At 45.3% G+C, this 26,665-nt stretch overlaps 1 long non-coding RNA gene across 4 annotated transcripts; it reads right to left on the bottom strand.

The window, feature by feature from the left end:
* Positions 1–6,084: 6,084 nt before the first annotated feature.
* On the bottom strand, positions 6,085–20,925 carry LOC132206726 (uncharacterized). Of its 4 annotated transcripts, XR_009443110.1 has the most exons (5): positions 19,042–19,546; positions 13,509–17,483; positions 11,912–11,950; positions 9,087–9,192; positions 6,085–7,333 (listed from the first exon to the last, which is right to left on the bottom strand). It is a non-coding gene; the product is annotated as an uncharacterized LOC132206726 (long non-coding RNA). The 4 variants fall into 4 exon arrangements; XR_009443109.1 differs by lacking the exons at positions 11,912–11,950; positions 13,509–17,483; positions 19,042–19,546 and adding exons at positions 19,639–19,702; positions 19,817–20,925; XR_009443111.1 differs by lacking the exon at positions 11,912–11,950.
* Between the last annotated feature and the right edge of the window lie 5,740 nt (positions 20,926–26,665).

Raw genomic sequence — 26,665 nt, forward strand, 5'->3', positions numbered from 1 at the left:
TAGCATCATAGTTTCCTTTTCCCCCGTTAAATATCTTCCCCTGGTAACTGCTCCTTTCCCTTTCCATGGCTATGGTAAATGTGAGGCTGTTGTGGTCACTGTCGCCAAAGTGTTCTCCCACCACGAGATCTGACACCTGTCCTGGCTCATTGCCGAGCACCAAATCCAAAATGGCTCCCCCCTCGTCGGCCTGTCCACATACTGAGTAAGGAAACCCTCCTGAACACACCTGACAAAAACGGCTCCATCCAAACCATCTGCACTAAGGAGGTTCCAATCTATATTGGGAAAATTGAAGTCACCCATAACAACAACCCTGCTACGTTTGCACTTTTCAACAATCTGCCGGCCTATGAGTGCTTCGATCTCCCTACTGCTATTTGGGGTCTGTAGAAAACCCCCAGTGAGGTGACTGCTCCCTTGCTGTTCCTAACTTCCACCCACACTGACTCAGTCGACAAACCTTCCTCGGCAACGTCAGCCCATACCACCTCAGTAGACGAGTCCTCAAAGGTTCTTTCAGCCGCCGTTATACTGTCCTTGACCAACAAAGCCACACCTCCTCCTCTTTAACCACCTTCCTTCACCTTAATGAAAGATCTAAACCCTGGAACCTGCAACATCCATTCCTGACCCTGCTCTGTCCAGGGTAAAGGGGCAGGTTTGCAAAGTCCCAGAGGAGACTGAGCAATGAGAACTTGCATTTGTAAAGCATCTTTAATGCCAAACACTGGAGGTTCAAACAAAATTTGATATGGACCAACATGGTGGCGGGGGGGGGGGGGGGGGGAGTTCAGCCAGGAGGGTAGCTTCTGCAGATTACCCGAAGCTTGGTGTGGGAGGAAGGAGAGAGGTGGAGAGACAAATCTGCCTAAACTCAGACAAAGAGGTTTACGTTGTGAATTGCTGAGCCTCAGAGCCAGGCAGCTGAACGGGCAGCAATGGAAATCGCAGGGATACATGGGCACAGAGATCTGAGGGCTGTATAGCTGAAGGTGGGCACAGACAGGGAGGGCTGAGGCCATGGAGGTATTTCAAAAAGGATGGGCATATTCAAATCTGTCCACCTCGGAAACTGAAATAGATTTAACGATGAAGTGCCCACAAACATATGGAGTGTAAACATGAAGCAGCTTACCCCTGTTTGCAGCCTCTGTATCCTCCTCACAGCTTACTTTCCCACTGAGCCTTGTATCATCAGCAAACTTGGAAAATTCCAAGGGATGGTGATAGAGGAGTTTGGAAAGTTGTGTCATTTCTGTCAGTGTGACTATGTCCCACAGTCTCCCAAGCTGAACACCAATCCCCAGGTGTTAGTGAGGGGGCCATTACAGGGTCAGCTGGGCTGGGTGCATCATTGCTGTGCTGTGCTCAAAGCCAGTGATCCACTCTGTTTTCTTGTGGATTTTCCTGTTCAGGAGGTTCGATACAAACGGATTGATGTGCTCAGACAATCAAGGAGGGCAGTGAAAAGTCCCCCAGGTTAATGTGGGACTGGAGTCACATAGACCATACAAGGTAAGGGCGACAGGTTTCCTTCCCTAAAGGGACACGAGTGAACCAGTTGGGGTTTTACAACAATCCAACAGCTTCATGGTCACTTTTATTGGGACCAATTCTCTATTTCCAGATTTTTATGAAGAAACTGACTTTAAAATGTAAAACTGATACACGATCTTCAAGGAGTTGTGATTAATGACTGAATGATTTCATTTCCATTGCAAGGTTAAAGCTGAGGATTGCTCTATTTATGACAATAATTCCCTGTACAGTGTACACAGCTCCTCATTTTATTTTTCGACTGGAAAAACATAGTCACACAGTAAATCTGAAAACTCTGAGAAAATTCCCTTTCTCCCTGGGATTGGGTGGAAGGGCAGGTTACACCTGGATTCATATTACCCTCCACTGACTTCAACCAGAGACAGAAATTCAAAGATTAAACAGCGAATATCAAACAGATATCACTCTCACCTCTTACAAAGAGATGGACGTGCTCCAATGAAAGAGCCATTCTCTGATAAATGTGACACTGAAACTCCCCCAGGTCTGTCTCCCTGAGGTCAGAGATCAGAACTGACCAGTCGCCTTTTTCCAGCTGATCTTTGAACAGGGTTTGTTCTGTTTATGAGCTGTGTATCTTGTTCTCTCAAATCCTCATTCCCATCAACAAACTGGTGTACAATTTCCCTCTCATGTCTCCCCCAGATAAGTAGTAAATCAGAGACTGAGACATTCCCTTTGTAGGTACAGGGCAATACAACATGCTCCCCAAGAAACCCAGAAACTGGTACAGGCGAATCCCCCTGGAGAAGATTAATTATCCACAGATATAACCTCCCTGCTGGTACATTACATCCCAAGCTTCATATGGTTACATTGTGATGCTGGATTTATCAAAAGCTCTGATCAGTAAGTCACTGCTGGGAAGGATAAAGCTTGGACATTGAGGATCTTCAACTAAAAACAGCTTGTGCTGGATACTTTTCAGCACTGAGCAGCTAGACAGCACTTTGGTTCACATGTTTCCCATTTTGACACATGCTGGAGATTGGGGGCATTAGGTGAGTGTAAAATGGGACAGGGCACACTGTGACTAGATTGTAAAGTCAGGAATGGATAGGGAGGGGATACCCAACGATGGGGTGAGGGTTATTGACAGTTTTTTGAGACAGTGACAGGCAAGTGCAGGGTGTGAGGCAATGATGGTCTGAAAGGGGCTGAGACCACGTGGATCTTCACCTCCCTCCAACCCTAACCTGTCAGACTTTGCTCCCTCCCTCCTGCTCACGTCTGCCTCCTGCTATGGCCGACAGCTCAATCTCACACTCACGTTACTAGACAATTCACAGTTCTGTTTGATCCCAGACTGTCCCTGATTCCTACTGCTCAGGATCCTATACAAATCCCACTGGATCCCAGTGTCCCCTCCTTGTGTCACCGAGTATTGTTCAGTGCTCAGATGCCACTGTTCCCATCCCAGGGGTTAATCTGAATATATTAAGTGCCTTCCTTATGGCTCTGTCCCATGATCATGGTGTGGGATGTGAACCGCCTGTACCCACTCCCTCAATGGCTCCACCTGCAGCCCACATCGCACCTTAAAGCAAGATAAATTCCGGATTCCCTCCCACCTCCAGCCTTTGATCACAGCTGAAATGTCCCAGCGGTCACAGCACTGACCTGGAACAGCAGCAACAACATTTAGCAGCAGCTGGAGGAGCGGTTTCTGTGAGGTGTGTCCCTGCAACAAGAAAACACAGTGAGCCCCTTTCCCAACAGATCCCCTTCCTGGTCAGAAAATGAAAAAAAAACAGAAATTGCTGGAGAAGCTCAGCAAATTCGGCAGCATCTATGAAAAAAAAGTCCAGTGACCCTTCCTTAGAACTTTCTTCACACATTTTCCAGCAACCTTCTGCTTTTGTTCCAGACTTACAGCGTCCGCACTTCCTTCGCGTCCCTTCCTGATCGAGTAGATGATCCGGTCCAACCCCCTGGCGATGACTGACAGATACAGCCCATGAGAAGGGCTGGGACATGGAGGCACGGAGTGAGGGGGTTGGGGACAAGTCACGCAGTGACTAAAATGACTGTTTTCTTGCCGTTTGCCAAATAAATCTTCAGGGACCATTATTTATCCCCCTTTCTAGATCCGCCCCGCAGTCTCGGTCTAACCCCCTTTTCAATGTTTCAAGAGATCACTTTACACGCTCCTGACAAGTACCGGCACTTTCTGTTTGTATCTGAGATGGTCAGCATTTCCCTTTAATACAGAGGTTGAGTGCTGGGGGTGACGAGGGAGAGAGATCCCCCTCCTACCATGTCCCCGGGTGGGAGGCACTGACAGTAAATACCTGCACCTCCTTTCCCGGGACCGGGAGCAGGATCAGAGCCAGACACCGACAGGAGACGGAGAGAAACACTTTGGAAAGCTCCATGTTGCAGGAAGCGCAGTTTCTTTGTGAGTCAGACGCTGCAATGTTCACATTGGCGCAGTTTGTTCGCAGAAACGATTGCGGTTCTCAGTTAAGTGCAACTTCCAAATGCATTACCTCGAAATGCATTATAAAACTTTCATTCTACGCATCAGACCGACTCACATTTGGACAGAGACGGGCTGGGGATTGTGCCCTCCCCCGGATGTAGACTCACAGTTTTCCGGGATATCCCCACTCGGATCGCTGTCTCATTCCCATCCCTTCAGGGGAACAACAGCTTTGTGTCGGCTTTTCCCGACAGAGATTGCACCCGGATCCCTCATTCCCCCCGCACTCTCTGTGTGAGAATGGACTCAGCAGGTCTGCCAGAGATAATGGGAACTGCAGATGCTGGAGAACCCGGGATAACAAAATGTGAGGCTGGATGAACACAGCAGGACAATCAGCATCTCAGGAGCACAAAAGCTGACGTTTCGGGCCCAGACCCTTCATCAGAGAGAGGGATGGGGAGAGGGAACTGGAATAAATAGGGAGAGAGGGGGAGGCGGACAGGTCAAGGAGGTGGGATGAGGTTAGCAGGTAGGACATGGAGGTGCGGCTTGGGGTGGGAGGAAGGGATGGGTGAGAGGAAGAACAGGTTAGGGAGGCAGAGACAGGCTGGGCTGGTTTTGGGATGCAGTGGGTGGAGGGGATGAGCTGGGCTGGTTGTGTGGTGCAGTGGCGGGAGGGGATGAACTGGGCCGGTTTTGGGATGCAGTAGGGGAAGGGGAGATTTTGAAGCTGGTGAAGACCACAATGATACCATTGGGCTGCAGGGTTCCCAAGTGGAATATGAGCTGCTGTTCCTGCAACCTTTGGGTGGCATCATTTTGGCACTGCAGGTGGCCCATGATGGACATGTCGTCTAAAGAATGGGAGGGGGAGTGGAAATGGTTCGTGACTGGGAGGTGCAGTTGTTTGTTGCGAACCGAACGGAGGTGTTCTGCAAAGCGGTCCCCAAGCCTCCGCTTGGCGGACTGTGTTCATAGGGTACCCATTCTTTTTGAAAACGCTGTATAGGTGACTTTCCTCTGCTCTTCGTAGTTCCTCTGTGCTGCAGTGTGTGGTGGCTCGTTGGAATAATGTTCTAATGCAGCTTCGTTTGTGGGTGTTGGGATGGTTGCTCCTGTAGTTCAGTATTTGGTCCGTATGTGTTGTTTTCCTGTAGACGCCGGTTTGAAGTTCCCCATTGGCTGTTCGCTCTACTGTGACATCAAAAAGAATGGGTACCCTATGAACACAGTCCGCCGATTCCTCATCAATAAACCCAAACAAAGACAAAATGGGCCCAGAAACCATAAGCACTCTCCCCTACATCAAAGACATTTCCAAAATGACTGCCAGACTACTCGGACCTCTTGGCATCAGGGTAGCCCACAAACCCACCAACACATTAAAACAGCACCTAATGAACTTAAAAGACTCTATACAGACAACAAGCAAAACGAACGTCATCTACAAAATACCTTGCAAGAACTGTGACAAACACTACATTGGACAAACTGGCAGAAAGCTAGCCACCAGGATACATGAACATCAACTAGCCACAAAACGACATGACCCACTATCACTCGTATCCTTACACACAGATGAGGAAGGACACCACTTTGATTGGGACAACACATCCATCCTAGGACAAGCCAAACAGAGACACACACGAGAATTCCTAGAAGCATGGCATTCCAACCGGAACTCCATCAACAAACACATTGATTTGGAGCCAATCTACCATCCCCTGAGAAAAAGAACAGGTAATGACATCACCAACCCAAGGAAACCTAACCAGATAAATAGAAAGCGGGACATAACACCAGCGCTTTGTCGGAGGCTCACTGATGTTGTTACCTGGAATGGTGACGAAATGTCTGAAAATGAACCTTCCAGCTCAGCGAGCAAACTCACATCCAGAACCTCAACCTGAGCTACAAATCTTCTCAAAACTCGCTAGGAAACACTCTGTTTGCTTGTTACACATATGTAAAAACTATATAGAACTGAACTGCTCTAGTGATTACGTGTGTAAAGATTGTTATGAATGAAGTATATTTTTGAAATGAAAAACAATGTATTTTGAGTAACTGGAACTCTCAAAGTCCCCACCCTGTACCGTAAACACCCACAGTCCTAACCACTCGCAACAGCCTCCTCCTGAGACTCCCACAATTACTGATCCCAGTCTTCAGCCAATTCCATTCACTGCAAGTCATATCAGGGACTTACTGTCAGCAGATGCAGCATCTCTGTACATGCAGTGGCCAGCAGTCAGTAGACCCACTAATGTCTGCACAGCATCTCTTTAATTACCACTTGGAGCAAAAACTATAAGCAGAAAAGTAACAGCTATCTACAACAGAGATCAGAAATATAACAGTAAAACAAATACAAAATAAATTACGATACAAGTTATTCATCCATTGAGTCGACAACATTAAGGGCATTTAAATGGTCATTGGATAAACATATGGATGATAATGGAATAGTGTAGGTTAGATGGGCTTCAGATTGGTTTCACAGGTCGGCGCAACATCGAGGGCCGAAGGGCCTGTACTGCGCTGTAATGTTCTATGTTCTCGTGACAAATACAGCCACATCACTGATTGGAGAAGAATCTCATTCACATAAAAAAGTAACAGTTAAATATACAGAACACATATTTGTGTTATTTTTTGTCAGATGTAGTTGCAATCTGTAAACCATCCAGATTCTGAATCTAAGAAAAACAACTGCTGGTAATTGTACCAGTGATAATGGGAACTGCAGATGCTGGAGAGTCCGAGATAACAAAGTGTGGAGCTGGATGAACACAGCAGGCCAAGCAGCATCTCAGGAGCACAAAAGCTGATGTTTTGGAATTGTAATGACTCGCTTTGCCCATTAGGTGCTGCTGCAGAGGGATTTTCCGAAACCTCTTTCCCACATTCCCGAGAAGGACTGCAGTTGGTCAAGTCAAGATGGACGATAAACGGTGCTCTGACAGCATCATCCCACTTTAAGAACAAGTTCATGAGTTGTAACTTAAGAAGTAAATAAGGAAACTGCCTGAAAAAAATCTGACAATTCACGTTGGAGTTAGAAAGCTCAGCTTACAATGTTAAAAGGAACCCCAAACCTGTGTTTGGACACCCAGCTTGTAACAGTAACACTGAGCGATAATGCAGAATGAAATACTTGGACAGTTTTTCCAGTAAAGGGATAAAACATCCACTGGGAATTTCCCTTCTGAGATTGTGCACCTCTTTCCACCAGGAGCTACTTGATCCCCACAATACTGGGCTGATTCCCTCCTCCCTGAGCCAGGCTCAGTGCAGTGGAACAAAAGTAAAGCTGCTGGAAAAGTTCAGCAGGAGTGGCAGCATCTGTGAAGGAAAAAACAGAGTAATTCTGACCAAATGTTTGTTCCCGACTTACAGCAAAGGCAGTTCTTTAGGTTTGTATTCAGTGCAGTGGAAGCTCAGTTAAAGCTGCGCACCCCGCTCCCCAGAAGGTTTTGTTCTCCAGCGCTCAATTCCTGTTGTCACAGTGCACTGTGCTTCATCTGAACAGGTTGACCCTCAAAGGGTCACAATTCAACGCTTCCTTTCAATTGCTGGAGTGTCGGTTTTGAACATAGTCCCAAAAGAAGAGAAACAGACAGAGTGCAAGTTTCGTTAAACAAGTCCAGCACTTTGGACAAATGTGAATTTTTCAATTTCTACATTCATGGGGCGGGTGAAACTGGCTGGACCAGTGTTTATTGCCTGTCCCTAGTTGCCGCTAAGACGGTGGAGGTGAGCTGTCTTTTTGAGCCACTTCAGTGGGTTGACCCACAATGTCCATTAGGGAGGGAACTCCAGTATTTTGACCTAGCAACAGTGAAAGATCAGCAAAATATTTCCCAGTCTGAAGGTGAGTGACTTGGAGGAGAATTTGCAGGGGGTGATGTTCCCATGTATCTGCTGCCTTTGTCATTCTTCATGGAATTAGTTATGGGTTAGGGAGGTGCTTCCTGAGGATCTTTGGTGAATTTGCATCTTACAGATAGTACACAGTGCTGAGACTGAGCATCTGTGGTGAATGGACTGGATGATTCTGGAGGTGGTACCAATCAAGCGGGCTGCTTTGTCCTGGATGGTGCCAAGCTTCATGAGTGTTACTGGATCTGCACCCATCCAGGCAGGTGAGGGAGATGTTCATGAGCACAGACCAAATAACACTTTGCGTCATGCGGACCAAATGCAGCTGGAAAATGGGTGACAGGAGCTGTATGGTGATGGAGCACAGACTGTAGAGGAGAGGAGGCTGACGGGGGAGACACTGGGCAAAGGCTGGACACTCTACAGGGGCTGTGCTGGCTGACAGAGGGAGGGCCAGTGAGACAGTGAGGTAAACTTCCTATTCCCACTGTGAGGGTGTATGTGGGGAAAGGTGCTGGGCAGAGGCATGTGGATATTGACAGAAACAACAAAATTCGAGATGGGCATCCCAGTGACTGAGCACACTGATGCCTGGGGTAACAGACAGGTTTGAAAATCATTTCAGTCGCTGATATAGACTGAGAGTCACTGAGGTCCCAAGCACTGATCCAGTCACTTCCAACTTGTCATCCTCTCACTCACACACAGTCACCATGGATTAGAAAGAAGGAAATGTTATCCCACGGGAGAACCAGAGGATGGGGCATATATTGGGAATTTCAGGAGCTATTTGAGAAAGTCCTACAGAATAGGTTGTTGCACAAGATGAAGGCTCAGTGGATATGGTTATATCCTCACAACTAAAAATGACCCATTTGGTCTTGCTCTGTTCCTATCCATTAACCATATCCACTGAGCCCTCATCTTGAGCAGTAACCTATTCTATAGGACTTTCTCAAATAGCTCCTGACATTCCCAATATATGCCCCATCCTCTGGTTCTCCCGTGGGATAATATTTGCTCCTTTCTAATCCATGGTGACTGTGTGTGAGTGAGAGGATGACAAGCTGAAAGTGACTGGATGATACTATTCAATGACAGGCTGGATTGAACCATCCTCATGGCTGGACAGAGACAGAGCCCAGCATCATTTCATACAATTTTACACAAAGACAAAAGGGTTACAATGGGAATTATGAAATATTCCAGAACTCACCAACATTTTCGCTATTGAATGTTATAAACCACAATTGCAACTGCAACTGCAACAGCAGCAATCCCAATTCCCAATCCAACTCTTGTTCTAGTGGAGTGTCCAGGACCTGGAGATAGAATGAAGACATGAGCAGATTGAGAGACATGAACAAAACTAACAGCAGAGACCTAGAGGCCATAACATTTCAAAACTAGCCCAGTACAAACAGATTCCTGGGTAATTCTAGTCCCAGAGGGATGTGGGAGGTTACATACCAATGATCTCACTCACACACACACACACACACACACACACACACAATGGGATCAAGACACTATTTCCAATAGAAAGAACTGGACACTGACCAGCAGCTTCTGAGCTTATTTTAGCTTTAACCAAAGGTGGTGATGGAGTGTTATTTCTGTCAGTGTGTCTAAGTCCCACAGTCTCCCAAGTTGGACCCCAGTCTCCAGACTGGAGTGAGGGGCACTTTGCAGAGTCAGCTTGGCTGGGTGTGTCTTTGCTGTGTCCTGATTCAATGCCTGGCTCACAGCCAGTGTTCCACTACGTTTTATTGTGGATTTTTCTGTCCAGGAGTTTGATACAAACCGATTGATGTGCTCAGACAATTAAACAGGGCAATTAAAAGTCCACCAGTTTAGTTTGGGACTGAAGTCATATGAACACCAGACCAGGTAAGGACAGCAGGTTTCCTTCCCTAAACAGACATGAGTGAACCATTTGGGGTTTTACAAAAATCCAACAGCTTCATGGTCACCTTTATTGCGAACAGCTTCCTATTTCTAACTGTAATTCTCTGGATTATTAGTCCAGGTCTCTGGATTACTCATCCAGCAACATAACCCGTGTGTGACCACCCCCATGAAATCCGAGATGAAACACAGAATACCTGAAACAGAAACCCCTCACCTGTTACAGAGAGATGAATGTATGGATGAAAGTGCAAACCCATCCTCTCAGAAAGCTGACACGGTACTGGTTTTGGCTTGACTCCCTGAGGTCAGAGATCAGAACTGACTGAACGCTTTGTTCCAGCTGATCTTTGAACAGGTTTTTCTGTTTTTGAACCGTGAATCTTATTCTCTCAAATTATCACTTATATCAACAAACCTGTGTACAATTTCATTCTTGGGTGTCCCCCAAATTACCAGGAAATAAGAGACTGGGTCATCCTCTTTGTAAGTACAGGGCAGGAACACTGACTCAGAATTGCACTATTTATAATGACAAATCATAACCCAACTCTTACTGATATAGTAGGAACTGCCGAATCTGGAGACTCTGAGATAACAAGGTGTAGAGATGGGTGAACACAACAGGCCAAGCAGCATCGGAGGAGCAGAAAAGCTGACATTTTGGATCTAGACGCTTCATTGTTTTCTTGAACTGGAAACAGCAAACTCATGGAACCAAGTAAATCTCAATAAGATGAGAAAATTCCCTTTCTCCCTGGGACTGGGGTTGGGGGAGCGGAAGGGCAGCTTACACCTGGATCACTGTTACTCTCCACTGACTTCACTTTCCATCAGTTTCCCAACAGCAGGGTTGCATTCAAAGTGTACTGAGACTCTCCACACAGAATTCCAGAAACACTAATGTCAGTGGGATGCAGGGATCCTCAGAGTCCTGTATCTGAGTCCCATGATGGGATTTGAATTCTCATTCACTGGATTATTAGTCCAGGTCTCTGGACTGTTGTCTAGTAACATGACCAACACTGGACACCCCCAAAGAAATGTCTTCAGGCCCCTACTGTATTGCATGTACAGCTATGACTGTGTTGCCAAATTCCGAATGAACACCATCTGCAAGTTCACTGCTGACTTCAGCATGGTGGGATGGCTATCTAACAACAGAATGGAGTTGGAGGGCTTGGCCATGTGCTGCAATAAAAACAGTCTGTCTCCCAACCGCTGCAAAACTAAAGAATTGATCATTGACTTCAGGAAGAATGGAGGAGAACATGCCTCCATCTATTTCGATGGAACTGAGGTGGAGAGGATGAAGAGCATGATGTTCCTTGAAATGACAATAACGGACAACCTGTCCTGGACTTGCCACGTAGACGTGACAGTCAAGGAGACACGGCAATGCCACTTCTCGCTCAGGCGGCTCAGGAAATTGGCATATTGACAAGGTCCCTCACCAGCCTCCATAGAAGCACCATTGAAAGTGCTCCGTCCGGGTGTATAACGGCCTGGTACGGTAACTCTTCTGCCCAGGACTGTGAGAAACTACAGAAGGCTGTGTGCACAGCCCAGACCATCACAGAAGCCGACCTGCCATCCGCGGACTCTACTCACACAGCTCGCTGCCACAGAAAGGCAGCCAACATCATCAAAGACTCATCACACCCTGGTAATGACCTTCTATAACCTCTTCCATCAGGCAGAAGATACAGAAGCCTGAAAGCATGTACGAACATGTTCAGGAGCAGCTTCACTCTGGCTGTTATCAGACTGTTGAATGTCTTCTCACCTCAGCCAATGGAACCTGCAATGTAACCTGCATGCCTCTATTTGCTCTGTACATCTTGCATGCTGTGATCTGCCTGTACTACATGTAAACAAAGCTTTTCACTGATTTATTGTCACATGTACCAAAATACAATCAATCTGATGGACAGGAAGGGGTCTCTCAAAAACTTAATAACAAATTCCAAGGGCCAGTTCCAGGTAACAGTGACCCACATCACTCACTTTAGCAGACTCATTCTTTCATACAATACCACACAGCATTGCAAACCACCAATGTCGCTCCCTGTTTATCCCGCATGATCAAATGTAAGATATGAAAACACAGCAATATTTTACACACAGATTTACCTGGTACAGTTGTGTTTGGTCCAGCTGTAGGAGCTCGCTCTAAAGAAAACAACATGCGTTTGGTACAGTGTGTGAAACAAACTGCAGAAATGTTCAGAGATTCTATCGGGCTTTAGGGAAACACATCCAAGGAGGAATGAGGATTGGGTCAAACTGATCAGGAGGGATCAAGGACAGAATGGGAGTGAAAATTCCAACAAGATTGTGTTATCTGTAGAATGGAAGTTTTCCAGGGTTTCCCTGAGCAGGATCATTCCCAGCAGCTTTCATCCCCCTGTGGGGACAATTCTCACAGGATCCTGGACCAAAAGGGAGACACTTTCAAGCTCAGTCTTCAGAGCCTTGTAAAGGCTGCATCGGGGGTTCTGTGGGTCCCACGTCCTGCACCCCAACCTCTGGAAACAGAAACGCCATGTTTCTGGGAAGGAAGTGTAGGTTATGGCACATACAGTTATATGACATATTGGTCTGTCTTTAGTTTGGCCTGAATTAGACTTGGAGTCTGTTCAGTTATGTTCTGTTTTGTTTTCTCTCTCGTGGTTTAAAACTGATTGAAGCTCTGAATAAATCAGAGCATGGTTAATGTCAGACTGGAGTCACACAGACCAAGTAAGGGCACCAGGGTTTTATACCAAAACATTGAAACGCAGAACAGAGGAGCAGGAGTAGGCCATTCAGCCCTTCAAGCCTGTTCCACCACTCAATATGATCATCACTGATCTTCCAGTTCAGGGATGGTCTCACTAAGATCTTGTACAATTGTAGCAAGGCATCTCCACTCCTGTACGCAATTCCTGTCACTATGAAGGCCAACGTACCATTTGTCTTCTTCACCACCTGCTATGCTTAACTTCAGAAACTGGTGTATAGGGACACCCAGGTCTTGTTGCGCCTCCCCCTTTCCCAATCTATCACTGTTCAGATAATTATCTGCCCCCCTGCTTTTGGTTCCAAAGCGAATGACCTCACATTTATCCAAATTATCTGCATCTGCCAAGCATTTTCCCACTCACTCAACTTATCCAAATCACACTGAAGCATCTCTGCATCCTCCTCACAGTTCATCTTCCCACCCAGCTTTGTGTTGTCGGCAACCTTTGAGACATTAACTTAAAACCCTCATCTAAATCATTCATATATTGTGTGCATACATGGGATTCAAGCACTGAAGCCATTTGGTACCCCACAGATGCCAAGCTAACCGGTCTATATTTCCCTGTTTTCTCTCTCCCTGCTCTTTTTAAAAATTGTATGGTTACATTAGCTACCCTCTAATCCATAGGAGCTCTTTCAGAGTCTATAGAATCTTGGACAATAATCAGTAATCCAGCAACATACGCTGGGAGTGTTCTTACCTAAAGGGTCATCAGTGATTAGTTTCACAACAATTCAACATCTTCACTGTCACTTTTCTTCTTTCTCTTTTCAGATTTTTATTTAATACCCTGAATTTAAACCCTGGAAGTCCCATGGTGGGATGTGAATTTTTATTCTCTGGATTATTAGTCCAAGTCTTCACATTTCTCATAACCCCTTCACTGCTATCCCCGTAGCATCAGAGATTAAATACACAATACCTAAAACAGAAACCTCTCACCTTTTACTGAGAGATGAACAATTTCAGTTTGCTCCCAATATACACCTACAGTCGTGCAGAAAATCTGACAGTGATACTCATCCTGGTCTGTCTTCTGAAGGTCAGAGATCAGAACTGACCAGTTGCCTTTTTCCAGCTGATCTTTGAACAGGTTTGTTCTGTTTATGAACTGTGTATCTTGTTCTCTCAAATTATCGTTTCCATAGACAAACTTGTGTACAATTTCCGTCTTGCGTCTCCTCCAGATGACCAGTAAATCAGAGACTGGGATTTTCCCTTTGTAGATACAGGGCAGTACAACCTGCTCTCCAAGGATGAGAATATAGCTGCAGATAAACAGATATAAACCAATCGCACTGAACACAATCATAATTATAATCCTCTGATACACACCTCCTTTACGCACAGACATACGCACAAACAAACAGAGAAAATAGATTACTCGCGTGAGTGGAGAAAGCTGGAAAGTCAGTTCAGGCGTCTTTCGTAATTAGTTTCCTGCAAGTTGCAACTGAACTTTTTACAAGCTCAGAGAATGGGCAGCTTCTGCGGCGAACAACGGCACAATCTTTTGTCTCATTCGTTCTGTGTCTCTGGGAATTGTTTTCCACCACTCTCCGAATTCAAAAGGGATGGAAAGTGGGAGAGTGAAAAGAAGGCAAGAGATAAGGAAAGGATAACTGGGAACGCTTCACGGTGTCCTCCTCAGATCAAAAGGGAAAGTACCGAGGGTGGAAGTGAAAGTCAGAAGCCAATGGTGTTTCCACGGTACCAAGGTGGGACACTTGCATTCAGAATGCTGGAGGTTCAACTGGAAACAGATAGGACGGATTGGAGTTTGTAAGAATGAGTCTGAAAAAGAAAGAAATCAGGTTGTAGCTCGAATTAAAATTAGAGGTAGACTCTGCCGTGAATGTCACAAAAATTCATAGCATAGATGAGAAATACGAAGGATTTTTGTGCACGGGCCATTTTCTTCAAAGGAAGAATCCAAGTTGATAACTATTCTCAGAGATACAAGGGCTACTCAAACTCTCTTGAGGGAGTAGGATTTAATTTTCCATTCAGAGATTTCAATGAAAGCCACCGTGTTGGGAAATGGAATAGATGGAGAGGATATTCCAGTTTGCTTTCTCCAAAGTCCAACTGAAGCATAGCTTGGGTTGACTGCGCTCATGGTAGTCAGGACAGTTAAGAAATGACCTGTAGATGGAATTCTTTTACTTCTGGGGAATGATCTGACAGATGCAAAAGTTTCAACTTTGCTAATTATCACAGAAAGTCCAGCTGAAGCTTAAATGACAGAACAGTTAGAGGAACAGGTCCCAATATTCTTCCATCCTGTAGCATGACCAGATCAATTGATAAAGAAAGTCCAGCCCAGAGGTCACAGTAATACTGCAAACAGATTCTAGGGTCACTGAAGCTCCATTTAAGAATAAAGATAATTCAAAGGAAGCGTTTGGCATGTCTTCATTAACTGAGAATCAGGAAGCAGAGCCAAATTCGAGAGCGATAGCACAGACAGCTCAGGCTGAGGCTCCGTCTGCCGGAGTTCCAGACTGTCATTATATTTTTAAAAAAGTTCTGATGAGGAAGTGGAGACATCCTCATTAACCAGTGAATGACAAATAGATGATTGTTCATCAAAACTGGTACTGTCCAGATATTGTGAAGAAACTTTGTGAATCGCATGTGAAAGTCCAATAGCAGGAGATATGAGAATATTGAAAACACAGGCGTCAATAAACAGGTATTTTATATGGGTCAGGGCTTCATAAAGACATAGTGCAGTTCTGTAAAACATAGACATGTCAGGAAGTAAGAATATTTCAGCATGTAATCACGATACCCACACGAGATTCTGAAGAACCTTTTAGTTGAGGGTTTGTGGGTTGTGAAGGATCATTTTCATATTTCTGGGAAAGATAATATAATTGCAGATAAATTATCCCAAATGTAAAATGTTAAAATAAGTTCAACATTCAGGAAATTCTAAGATTGTGTAAGATTCACAAAATGAGAGGATCAATGAAAGTATGTAAATCTTGCTTTGATGCAGTGTAAAGAGGGAGGACGTGTGGCACAGCGGCTGCGTCCTTGTTTGGGGTCACTACCTCCAGGTTTAAGGACTTCACCATGACAGAACGTGTGCCTTAGCTGGCCAAACAGGTTGATTATCAACCTGTAAACCCCTTCTTCAGACCTAGTGTCCTGATCAAGAAAAAAACATGTGGCAGCTGCTGTGAAAAAGTTAAGATTCCCCACATTGATGCTTCCCACACAGGGTCTCAGTGCGAGCATCATCCTCCCTCTGAGGAACAGGCAGCTCGCAGAAACAACTTTATCCAGCAGGTGAGGGATAATAGGAACTGCAGATGTTGGAGAATCTGAGATAACAAGGTGTGGAGCTGGATGAACGCAGCAGGCCAAGCAGCATCGGAGGAGCAGAAAAGCTGACATTTTGGATCTAGACGCTTCATTGTTTTCTCAAACTGGAAACAGCATACTCATGGAACCAAGTAAATCTCAATAAGATGAGAAAATTCCCTTTCTCTCTGGGACTGGGGTTGGGGGAGCGGAAGGGCAGCTTACACCTGGATCACTGTTACTCTCCACTGACTTCACTTTCCATCAGTTTCCCAACAGCAGGGTTGCATTCAAAGTGTACTGAGACTCTCCACACAGAATTCCAGAAACACTAATGTCAGTGGGAAGCAGGGATCCTCAGAGTCCTGTATCTGAGTCCCATGATGGGATTTGAATTCTCATTCACTGGATTATTAGTCCAGGTCTCTGGACTGTTGTCTAGTAACATGACCAACACTGGACACCCCCAAACAAGTGTCTTCAGGCCCCTACTGTATTGCATGTACAGCTATGACTGTGTTGCCAAATTCCGAATGAACACCATCTGCAAGTTCACTGCTGACTTCAGCATGGTGGGATGGCTATCTAACAACAGAATGGAGTTGGAGGGCTTGGCCATGTGCTGCAATAAAAACAGTCTGTCTCCCAACCGCTGCAAAACTAAAGAATTGATCATTGACTTCAGGAAGAATGGAGGAGAACATGCCTCCATCTATTTCGATGGAACTGAGGTGGAGAGGATGAAGAGCATGATGTTCCTTGAAATGACAATAACGGACAACCTGTCCTGGACTTGCCACGTAGACGTGACAGTCAAGGAGACACGGCAATGCCACTTCTCGCTCAGGCGGCTCAGGAAATTGGCATATTGACAAGGTCCCTCACCAGCCTCCATAGATGCACCATTGAAAGTGCTCCGTCCGGGTGTATAACGGCCTGGTACGGTAACTCTTCTGCCCAGGACTGTGAGAAACTACAGAAGGCTGTGTGCACAGCCCAGACCATCACAGAAGCCGACCTGCCATCCGCGGACTCTACTCACACAGCTCACTGCCACAGAAAGGCAGCCAACATCATCAAAGACTCATCACACCCGGGTAATGACCTTCCATAACCTCTTCCATCAGGCAGAAGATACAGAAGCCTGAAAGCATGTACGAACATGTTCAGGAGCAGCTTCACTCTGGCTGTTATCAGACTGTTGAATGTCTTCTCACCTCAGCCAATGGAACCTGCAATGTAACCTGCATGCCTCTATTTGCTCTGTACATCCCTTGCATGCTGTGATCTGCCTGTACTACATGTAAACAAAGCTTTTCACTGATTTATTGTCACATGTACCAAAATACAATCAATCTGATGGACAGGAAGGGGTCTCTCAACAACTTAATAACAAATTCCAAGGGCCAGTTCCAGGTAACAGTGACCCACATCACTCACTTTAGCAGACTCATTCTTTCATACAATACCACACAGCATTGCAAACCACCAATGTCGCTCCCTGTTTATCCCGCATGATCAAATGTAAGATATGAAAACACAGCAATATTTTACACACAGATTTACCTGGTACAGTTGTGTTTGGTCCAGCTGTAGGAGCTCGCTCTAAAGAAAACAACATGCGTTTGGTACAGTGTGTGAAACAAACTGCAGAAATGTTCAGAGATTCTATCGGGCTTTAGGGAAACACATCCAAGGAGGAATGAGGATTGGGTCAAACTGATCAGGAGGGATCAAGGACAGAATGGGAGTGAAAATTCCAACAAGATTGTGTTATCTGTAGAATGGAAGTTTTCCAGAGTTTCCCTGAGCAGGATCATTCCCAGCAGATTTCATCCCCCTGTGGGGACAATTCTCACAGGATCCTGGACCAAAAGGGAGACACTTTCAAGCTCAGTCTTCAGAGCCTTGTAAAGGCTGCATCGGGGGTTCTGTGGGTCCCACGTCCTGCACCCCAACCTCTGGAAACAGAAGCGCCGTGTTTCTGGGAAGGAAGTGTAGGTTATGGCACATACAGTTATATGATATATTGGTCTGTCTTTAGTTTGGCCTGAATTAGACTTGGAGTCTGTTCAGTTATGTTCTGTTTTGTTTTCTCTCTCGTGGTTTAAAACTGATTGAAGCTCTGAATAAATCAGAGCATGGTTAATGTCAGACTGGAGTCACACAGACCAAGTAAGGGCACCAGGGTTTTATACCAAAACATTGGAACGCAGAACAGAGGAGCAGGAGTAGGCCATTCAGCCCTTCAAGCCTGTTCCACCACTCAATATGATCATCACTGATCTTCCAGTTCAGGGATGGTCTCACTAAGACCTTGTACAATTGTAGCAAGGCATCTCCACTCCTGTACGCAATTCCTGTCACTATGAAGGCCAACGTACCATTTGTCTTCTTCACCACCTGCTATGCTTACCTTCAGCAACTGGTGTACAGGGACACCCAGGTCTTGTTGCGCCTCCCCCTTTCCCAATCTATCACTGTTCAGATAATTATCTGCCCCCCTGCTTTTGGTTTCAAAGTGAATGACCTCACATTTATCCAAATTATCTGCATCTGCCAAGCATTTTCCCACTCACTCAACTTATCCAAATCACACTGAAGCATCTCTGCATCCTCCTCACAGTTCATCTTCCCACCCAGCTTTGTGTTGTCTGCAACCTTTGAGACATTAACTTAAAACCCTCATCTAAATCATTCATATATTGTGTGCATACATGGGATTCAAGCACTGAAGCCATTTGGTACCCCACAGATGCCAAGCTAACCGGTCTATATTTCCCTGTTTTCTCTCTCCCTGCTCTTTTTAAAAATTGTATGGTTACATTAGCTACCCTCTAATCCATAGGAGCTCTTTCAGAGTCTATAGAATCTTGGACAATAATCAGTAATCCAGCAACATACGCTGGGAGTGTTCTTACCTAAAGGGTCATCAGTGATTAGTTTCACAACAATTCAACATCTTCACTGTCACTTTTCTTCTTTCTCTTTCCAGATTTTTATTTAATACCCTGAATTTGAACCCTGACAGTCCCATGGTGGGATGTGAATTTTTATTCTCTGGATTATTAGTCCAAGTCTTCACATTTCTCATAACCCCTTCACTGCTATCCCCGTAGCATCAGAGATTAAATACACAATACCTAAAACAGAAACCTCTCACCTTTTACTGAGAGATGAACAATTTCAGTTTGCTCCCAATATACACCTACAGTCGTGTTCCAGAAAATCTGGCACTGATACTCATCCTGGTCTGTCTCCCTGAGGTCAGAGATCAGAACTGACCAGTTGCCTTTTTCCAGCTGATCTTTGAACAGGTTTGTTCTGTTTATGAACTGTGTATCTTGTTCTCTCAAATTATCGTTTCCATAGACAAACTTGTGTACAATTTCCGTCTTGCGTCTCCCCCAGATGACCAGTAAATCAGAGACTGGGATTTTCCCTTTGTAGATACAGGGCAGTACAACCTGCTCCCCAGCGAACCCAGAAACTGACACAGGCGAGTCACGTGCAAAAGAGTGAAAGTGTTTATCCACAGATATAACCTCCCTGCTGGTACATTACATCCCAAGCTTCACATGGATACATTGAGATGCTGAAATTACAACAACCGCAGCTTCATTTCATTTCTGTGGAAAGGTCAAAGTTCAGGATGGCTCTATTTATCATTAACGGTTCCCTGCGATACATTAATCGGAGTTTAAAAGAGTTTAGAAACGTATAAAATTTTGGCAGGACCAGATAGGATCACAGCACTGACCTGAAACAGCAGAAACAGCACTCAGCAGGAGCAGCAGGGGGAGCGGTTTCTGTGAGCAATGTCCCTGCAACAAGAAAACACTGTGAGCCCCTTTCCCGACACATTCACTGCTCGGAAAGCTTTCCCCCGCATTTACCTCCCTCCATGTCCGCGGGTGGCAGGCACTGACAGTAAATACCTGCATCTCCTTTCCCGGGACCCGGACTGGGATCAGGATCAGGGCCAGACACCGACAGGAGACCGAGAAGCTGCTGAGAAACACTTTGTAAAACTCCATGTTAGAGGAAGCGCAGACTGTCCATTATCGGAGCCGTTGATGCAATGTCCCGCTGGGTTCCCTGTTCGCTGGGAAATGTGTTGTTCCCCTAATAAATTGCATCTGTCATCAAGAGGCGCCCCCACCGTCCAAATCGCAGCAAAATGTCCTGGTTCTTCAGAAAGTGGTGAAAAGCACAAAGCAGTTTCTGTTGTCTCGGCCTGAAACGTGTTTGTGCTCCTAAGATGCACCGCACCCACTGCGTTTATCCAGCTCGACACTGTCATCGCTCTTTCAGTTTCATTTGCTTTGGCCAGGTCGGAAAGTTGTTTGCAAACAGTGACAATTCACAACCTGACCCACATTGTAGAGAGAGGGGTGGTGTCTGCGGATCACCCCACCCCTCCGCCGTTCCTTCCCACACCCCGGCTCTGGATTCACAGTTTCCCGGGAGCCCCCCTCTCGGATCGGTGTCTCACTCGAATCCCTTCAGGCCAAAAGCAGCTTTGACCCGGACTTTTCCGACAGAGTCTGCACCGAGATCTCTCACTCCCCCGCCGTCTCTGTGCGAATGGTAGAGTCCGGGAGCTGGCGCGCCCTCTGCTGTTCAGACCCATACTGTTCCCCTACAGTCTCACATGTGGGGCAGGGGAAAGGACCGCGAATGGACCCAACCGTGAGAACATCGCTGACCCACATGAACGGACCTTTCCAACAGCAAAAGCAAAATGGATTACTGTGTTATCCAGCTTCACAGCGTGTTATCTCAGATTCTCCAGCATCGGCAGTTCCTGCTATCTCTAGGTTCCTTGTACGTAGGTTTGCACCGAGGTACATTGTACATCGTATGGAGCCGTGTGGAGGAGCTGCTGTTAACTTTCCCCTCTACTCCTGTTCTTTTGGAATTTGAGTGCAAGTGACAATAAATCTCATTCTCATCCATTCTATTCATCGCAGAATCGGCTCTGGGCTGTTTCTGACTGAGACACAATCTGATCTTCATCCAGCATGGAGTTTTACAAAACGTTTCTCAGCAACCTCTCGGTCTCCTGTCGGTGTCTGGCCCTGATCCTGATCCCAGTCCGGGTCCCGGGAAAGGAGATGCAGGTATTTACTGTCAGTGTCTCCCACCTGGGGACACGGAGGGAGGGAGGGGAATCTGTGGCAAACTTTCCGAGCAGTGAATCTGTTTGAAAGGGGCACATTATGTTTTCTTGTTGCAGGGACGGATCTCACAGAAACTGCTGCTGCTGCGAAATGTTATTGGTGCTGTTCCAGGTCAGTGCTGTGACTGCTGGGACATTTCAGCTGTGACCAATAGATGGGGGTGGACTGGGCTGAAAGGAAGGCACTTGAATGTCTTCAAGTTAACCCCTGGGATGTGGGCAGTGGCATCTGGACACTGAGCAAACAGTCACCAACACTGTAATGTTTTTGCTTCTAAACTCCACCTCACAATGTACATCATCCCTTCCATTCCTCCCCAGGCTCCCAACATGTGTCCAAATGGGGAACATTTGGTTTGAAGTGTGGTCCAGCTGTTCAGTGCTGACAAATATCTGGCACAAGCTGCTTTTGGGTGGGATTCCTGAATTTCTGAGCTTTAACCCTTCCATAGAAATGAAAGCAGTGAGTTACTGATCAGAGCTTCTTGTAAATCCAGCATCACAGCGTAACCATGAGAAGCTTGGCATGTAAAGTACCAGCAGGGAGGTTATAGCTGTGGATAAATACTTTCACTCTTTTCTAAATACTTTCACTCTTTTCCTGGTGACTGTCCTGTCCCAGTTTCTGGGTTCCTTGGGGAGCAGGTTGTGCTGCCCTGTACATGAAAAGGAATTGCCTCGGACTCTGATTTCCTGGTAATCTGGGGAGCATCCAAATGTGAACTTATATAAAAGTTTGTCGATGAGAACAACGATTTGAGAGACCAGGCCCCAAAGTTCAGAAACAGAACAAACTTGTTCAAAGATTAACTGGAACAAGGCAAAACTGGTCAGTTCTGATCTCTGACCTCAGGGAGACAGAGGAGGACGAGTATCAGCGTCAGGTTTAACTGCAGGATGGGGGATCACTTTCGATGGGAGGGAGTTGTTCACTTCAAGCTCTCTGTCACAGTTGAAGGTCTTTGTTTCAGCTTTAGTTTTATCTCTGACTTGAGATGGCACATTCTTTATTAGTTGACTCGTCTGCAGTGTTTGAGCATTTCTGCAGTTTGTTTCACACACCGGACTAAACACATGATGTTTACTTTAGAGCGAGATCCGACTCTTGGACCGGTCATACGTGTTAAGTCTGTTTCTAAACTACTGCTTGTGTTTTCAGCTCTTACATTCGATCATGCTGGATAGTCTGAGAGGAACATTGCTAGGTTTGAAATGCTGTGTGATACTTTCCCAAAGAATGACTGTTATAGCGAGTGGTGTGGGTTACTGTTACCTGAAACTGGTTCTTAAACTCCCTGGAATTGTAATTTCTGTTTCTGAGATTGCCCTTCCTGTCCCTCAGATACAGGACTCTGAGGATTCCTGTTTCCTGCTGGTATTAGTCTTTCTGGAATACTGTATGAACAATATTGCTACAATTTTACCAGTACCCTCCTGTTCGGAAGCTGATGAGATTGGGAGTCAGTGGAGAGTCATATTGAACGAGGAGTAACCTGGCCTTTCACCTTGTCCCAGTGAGAAATGAATTTTTTTACTTGTGTTGAGATTTCCTTGGCTGGCACTGCCATCTACCTGCTTCACAGTTTTATACAGGAACCAGAGTCTGGGTTAATCTGTCTGAAGCCCCTTTAATAGAGAACCAGAGTCTCAGTTAACCACATGATTGACCTCAACACAGTAAACAAGTTCAGGGATTATTTTCAATACAGTGTAGAGCTGGAGGAATATAGTAGGTCAGGCAGCATCGGAGGAGCAGGCAAGTTGACGTTTCAGATCGCTCCCTCAAAACATTCACTCACATTTGTTAAGCATGATCTCCCTCTGACTAAGCCATGCTGACTACCCCTGATTAAATTATGCCTCTTCAAGTAGAGATTAGTTGCCTGCTTTAGAATTTTCTCCGATACTTTCCCTCCCACTGACGTGAGACTCACTGGTCTGTACTCCCTGGCTTATCTCCTTCTTGAAAAGTGGAACTGCATTAACTATCCTCCAGTCCTCTGGCACCTCTCCTGTGGCCAGAGAAATTGAAAATTTGGGTCAGAGTCCCTGTGTGTCTTCCTTATTCTCTCACAGTAGCTTGGGATGCAACACATCCAGTCCTAGGGATTTGTCCAACTTTAATCCTGTCAAAACCTCTCATACTTCCTCACTCCCAAAGTCAATCTGCTTAAGAACATCATAGAGCATCTTTAAAAATTCTGTACCTAAATCTCGAATGAAGGCAGGTGTGGAATAATTGTTTAACACGTTACCAACGTCCTCCAGCTCCACACACTTTCCAAGCAGTGAATCTGTTAGAAAGGGTCTCACTGTGTTTTCTTGTTGGTGGGACATGGCTCATGGAAGCTGCTCCTGCTGCTGCTAAATGTTGTTGCTGTTGTTCCAGGACAGTGGTGTGACTGCTGGGACATTTCAGCTGTGATTAAAGGTTCGGCTATGGGTAGTGGGGGGCTGGTGAAGAGAAAGACAACTGAAAGGAAGGCACTTCCCTTCAGGCAGCCCAGGTGAAACTGGATCTGAAGTACTAACTCCAATTTCTCTCCACAAATGCTGCCAGATTTTCTGAGCTTTTCCAGCTGCAACGGCAGTTATTTCGGTTTGTATTTGGGCACTTAATGTGTTCAGGTTAAGCCCTGGGACGTGAATAGTGTCATTTGGACACTGAGCAAACTTAGTGACAGTGGGGAGGAATCCAATGGGAATGGGATGTGCTACTGAGCACTGGGATGAGGAATGGAGCAATTCGTTATTCCCTCTTTGACAAAATTCCCTCTGTATTTCCGATGTGGGTTAATGCCTTCCACCCTCATGACCTGAGGGACAAATGATTAAAATCAAGGCAGAGGTGAATTGGGAGCTAAGATATGTCACTGACCAACACAGGGTGACAGGTGAATGTGAGTTGTATATGGGGCAGCATTGTTTTTACAATTACTGTTAAGTCTACCCTCTTCATCAATTTTGGGCTGAGTCTGCATGTACGGGGTGTGGGGGGGGTGTGGGGGGGAGAGGAAGAGGAAAGTCTAACCGGTTAGTGGTGGAGGGAGGTGAGTTTTCACATTGCCTTGGCTCTTTTCAAACCATCAGGTGCTGCCTTATTCTGACACAATGTATTCAACTGTCAGTAATCCCACACCCTGTCCAAGCCCTTTTCACTTCCTCCAGTACCACACCGATTTCAGTCTTCAGGTTCAGAGCTTCAGTTCCACTAGCCTGCCCCCAGACATTTGTGTAGCTATAGCCACCAGCACGATGGGCCGAGAGCCAAATGCTGGAATAACTGTTGCCAGATCGTTTTTCAGCAGTGATAATACGAGGGCCCAAATGGCCTCCTTCAGTGCTTTATGTGCCTGAGTGAACGAGTGACCAGTATCCAGCTGTGTTCTCCCAGTGCATGTGTCGAAGTGGCAAACGTGATTCAAAGTGCTGTCTAGCTGCTCAGTGCTGACAAATATCCAGCACAAACAGCTTTGAGTTGAAGACCCTCAAAGTCTGAGCTTTAAGCTTCCCACAGAAATGGCCTGAACACCCTCAAAATATTTTAAGAAGTTCGCATCGACACAATTTCCTGTTTTAAAGGTAGGTGTGAAGTGGCTGGTCCAGGTGTGTTGCAAACACTCAGATTTCAGTAAACCAGAATTTATTTAAACACTGTAGTTAAAATACAAACAAAAGAAAGAGGAATTTAGAATAACTTGACAATTCGGAAACTTAATCGTATAACAGGCACTGTACCTATTACTAATTAACTGTTCCAATTTAGCAACATCCCATAAACACACCCCTTGGCAAAAAGGTAAATTCAGACACAGATTTGCGGGTTTCCAATCCAGGAAGAAACAACTCAAGAGAGATTTCAGACTCGGTCACATTGACTGAAGCCTGCAACCCTTTCTGGGACTCAAACATCTTATTACTACTGCAACTAAAAAAAACTAGAAAGCCTGATCTGGGAGAACTCCCCTTCCATTGTTACAACTGTGTTAAAAAAACCTAAAATCTTCCTAAATTACCAACTTAGATCAGCTCCCTAGCCACTTCAATTCTTATGCCTTTACAACCTATTTTTTTAAAAAATCAGGACAAAGTTAACTTTTTAAAGTGACAACAGTCACACACCCCCTTTAAAACAATGAACCATCAATATACAAAGATGGTTTATGTTAAAACCCTAAGTCTGACTCTGTTAGTTTGCTGTGATACATGTACATTCCATTGTTTCCAGTGATTGAATGCAACCATTCCTCCTTCATTCTATTTCAGTCCGTTGACTCCTGCCACCAAACTTCTCCATCTTTCTTGATCCAAATCACAACAATGTGTTGGCATTAACGGTTTCTCATCCTGTCACATGTATAATTTTCAAATTGAATGGCTGCGATAATAGCACCATCTCAACAGTCTGGAATTTCTGTCCTTAAATCACTCCAAAATCTTTAATGGGTTATGATCAAGATATACAATTGTGTCAGACACATTACAGGCAATATAAATGTTGTAACACCAAATTCAAGGGCTCCTTCTCAATCGTGGAATATTTCTGTTGCTGATTATTCAGTTTCCTGGAGAAATACCCGAGAGGTCTTTCAATCTTCTCATTGTCTTGTTATAAGAGTAGATCACCGACACTCACTTCAATAACCACCTTGAATGGCTTTGTGTAATGAGTTGTGGCTAACCCTGGGGTGGTGGTTAACACAGCTTTCAGCCTGTCGAGTACCTCCTGACAATCTGCCGCACACTGCACTTCTTCAATAAGACAGTCAGCGGAGAACCACACTGTTAAAATTCAGTACGAATTTCCAATAAAACCCACTCTTCAGCAATGGGAAACCCGCCAATAAACTTTGTTTTTACAATGCATGGGGCCAACTGTCCACGTCCAGTAACATTACTCAAAAATGTGAATTGGGCTTTGGTGAATCCACTCTCAGCCAGGTTTATCACCAAGGCTGGCTCCTGAAATTGATCAAATAATTCAGATAAATGCTGCAAATATTCCTTCCGTGTTTGATGAAAAACCACCAGGTTGACATTGTACACCGGGCAAATGGGTAATCTGGAAATGTCTTAACTGGTTAGTCTCGGAAATGTCGCTAGCACTTTTTTCAGACCAAATGGCCTGACTTTAAATTGATATAGTTCATTCAGTGGCATGAAATCCAAACTTGTTTTTGTTGTTTTGTATAGAAGTACCAGACACTATCCTCTGAGTAAGTCCAACTTAGAAATAAGGGTTGCTCATCCCGCTTTCTCAATGCAGTCTTCCAAATGCAGAACAGGTCATGAATCAGACTTTGTGACTGCATAGACATTGCAATAGTCCACACATAATTGCTGGGGACCGTCGGGTTTTGGCATCATGACTATGGGTGAGCTCCAGTCTCTGTAACTCACTTTGATTAATTGTGTTGTCTTTGAGTGTGCTTTCAATCTCATCTCGAACCTGTATCACCCTTACAGCGCTAAGTCTATTAGGATGTTGCTGAATTGGACATCATGCAGAGCTGGATTCGCCCTTCCCAGTTTATTTCCACATAACTCCCCATGTGATTGTAACATCTCTTTCAGGTCATTTTGATTTTCTTCTGGAAAGTAACTC

The sequence above is a fragment of the Stegostoma tigrinum genome, chromosome 41, assembly GCF_030684315.1.
Source record: "Stegostoma tigrinum isolate sSteTig4 chromosome 41, sSteTig4.hap1, whole genome shotgun sequence".
NCBI classification, from domain to species: domain Eukaryota; kingdom Metazoa; phylum Chordata; class Chondrichthyes; order Orectolobiformes; family Stegostomatidae; genus Stegostoma; species Stegostoma tigrinum.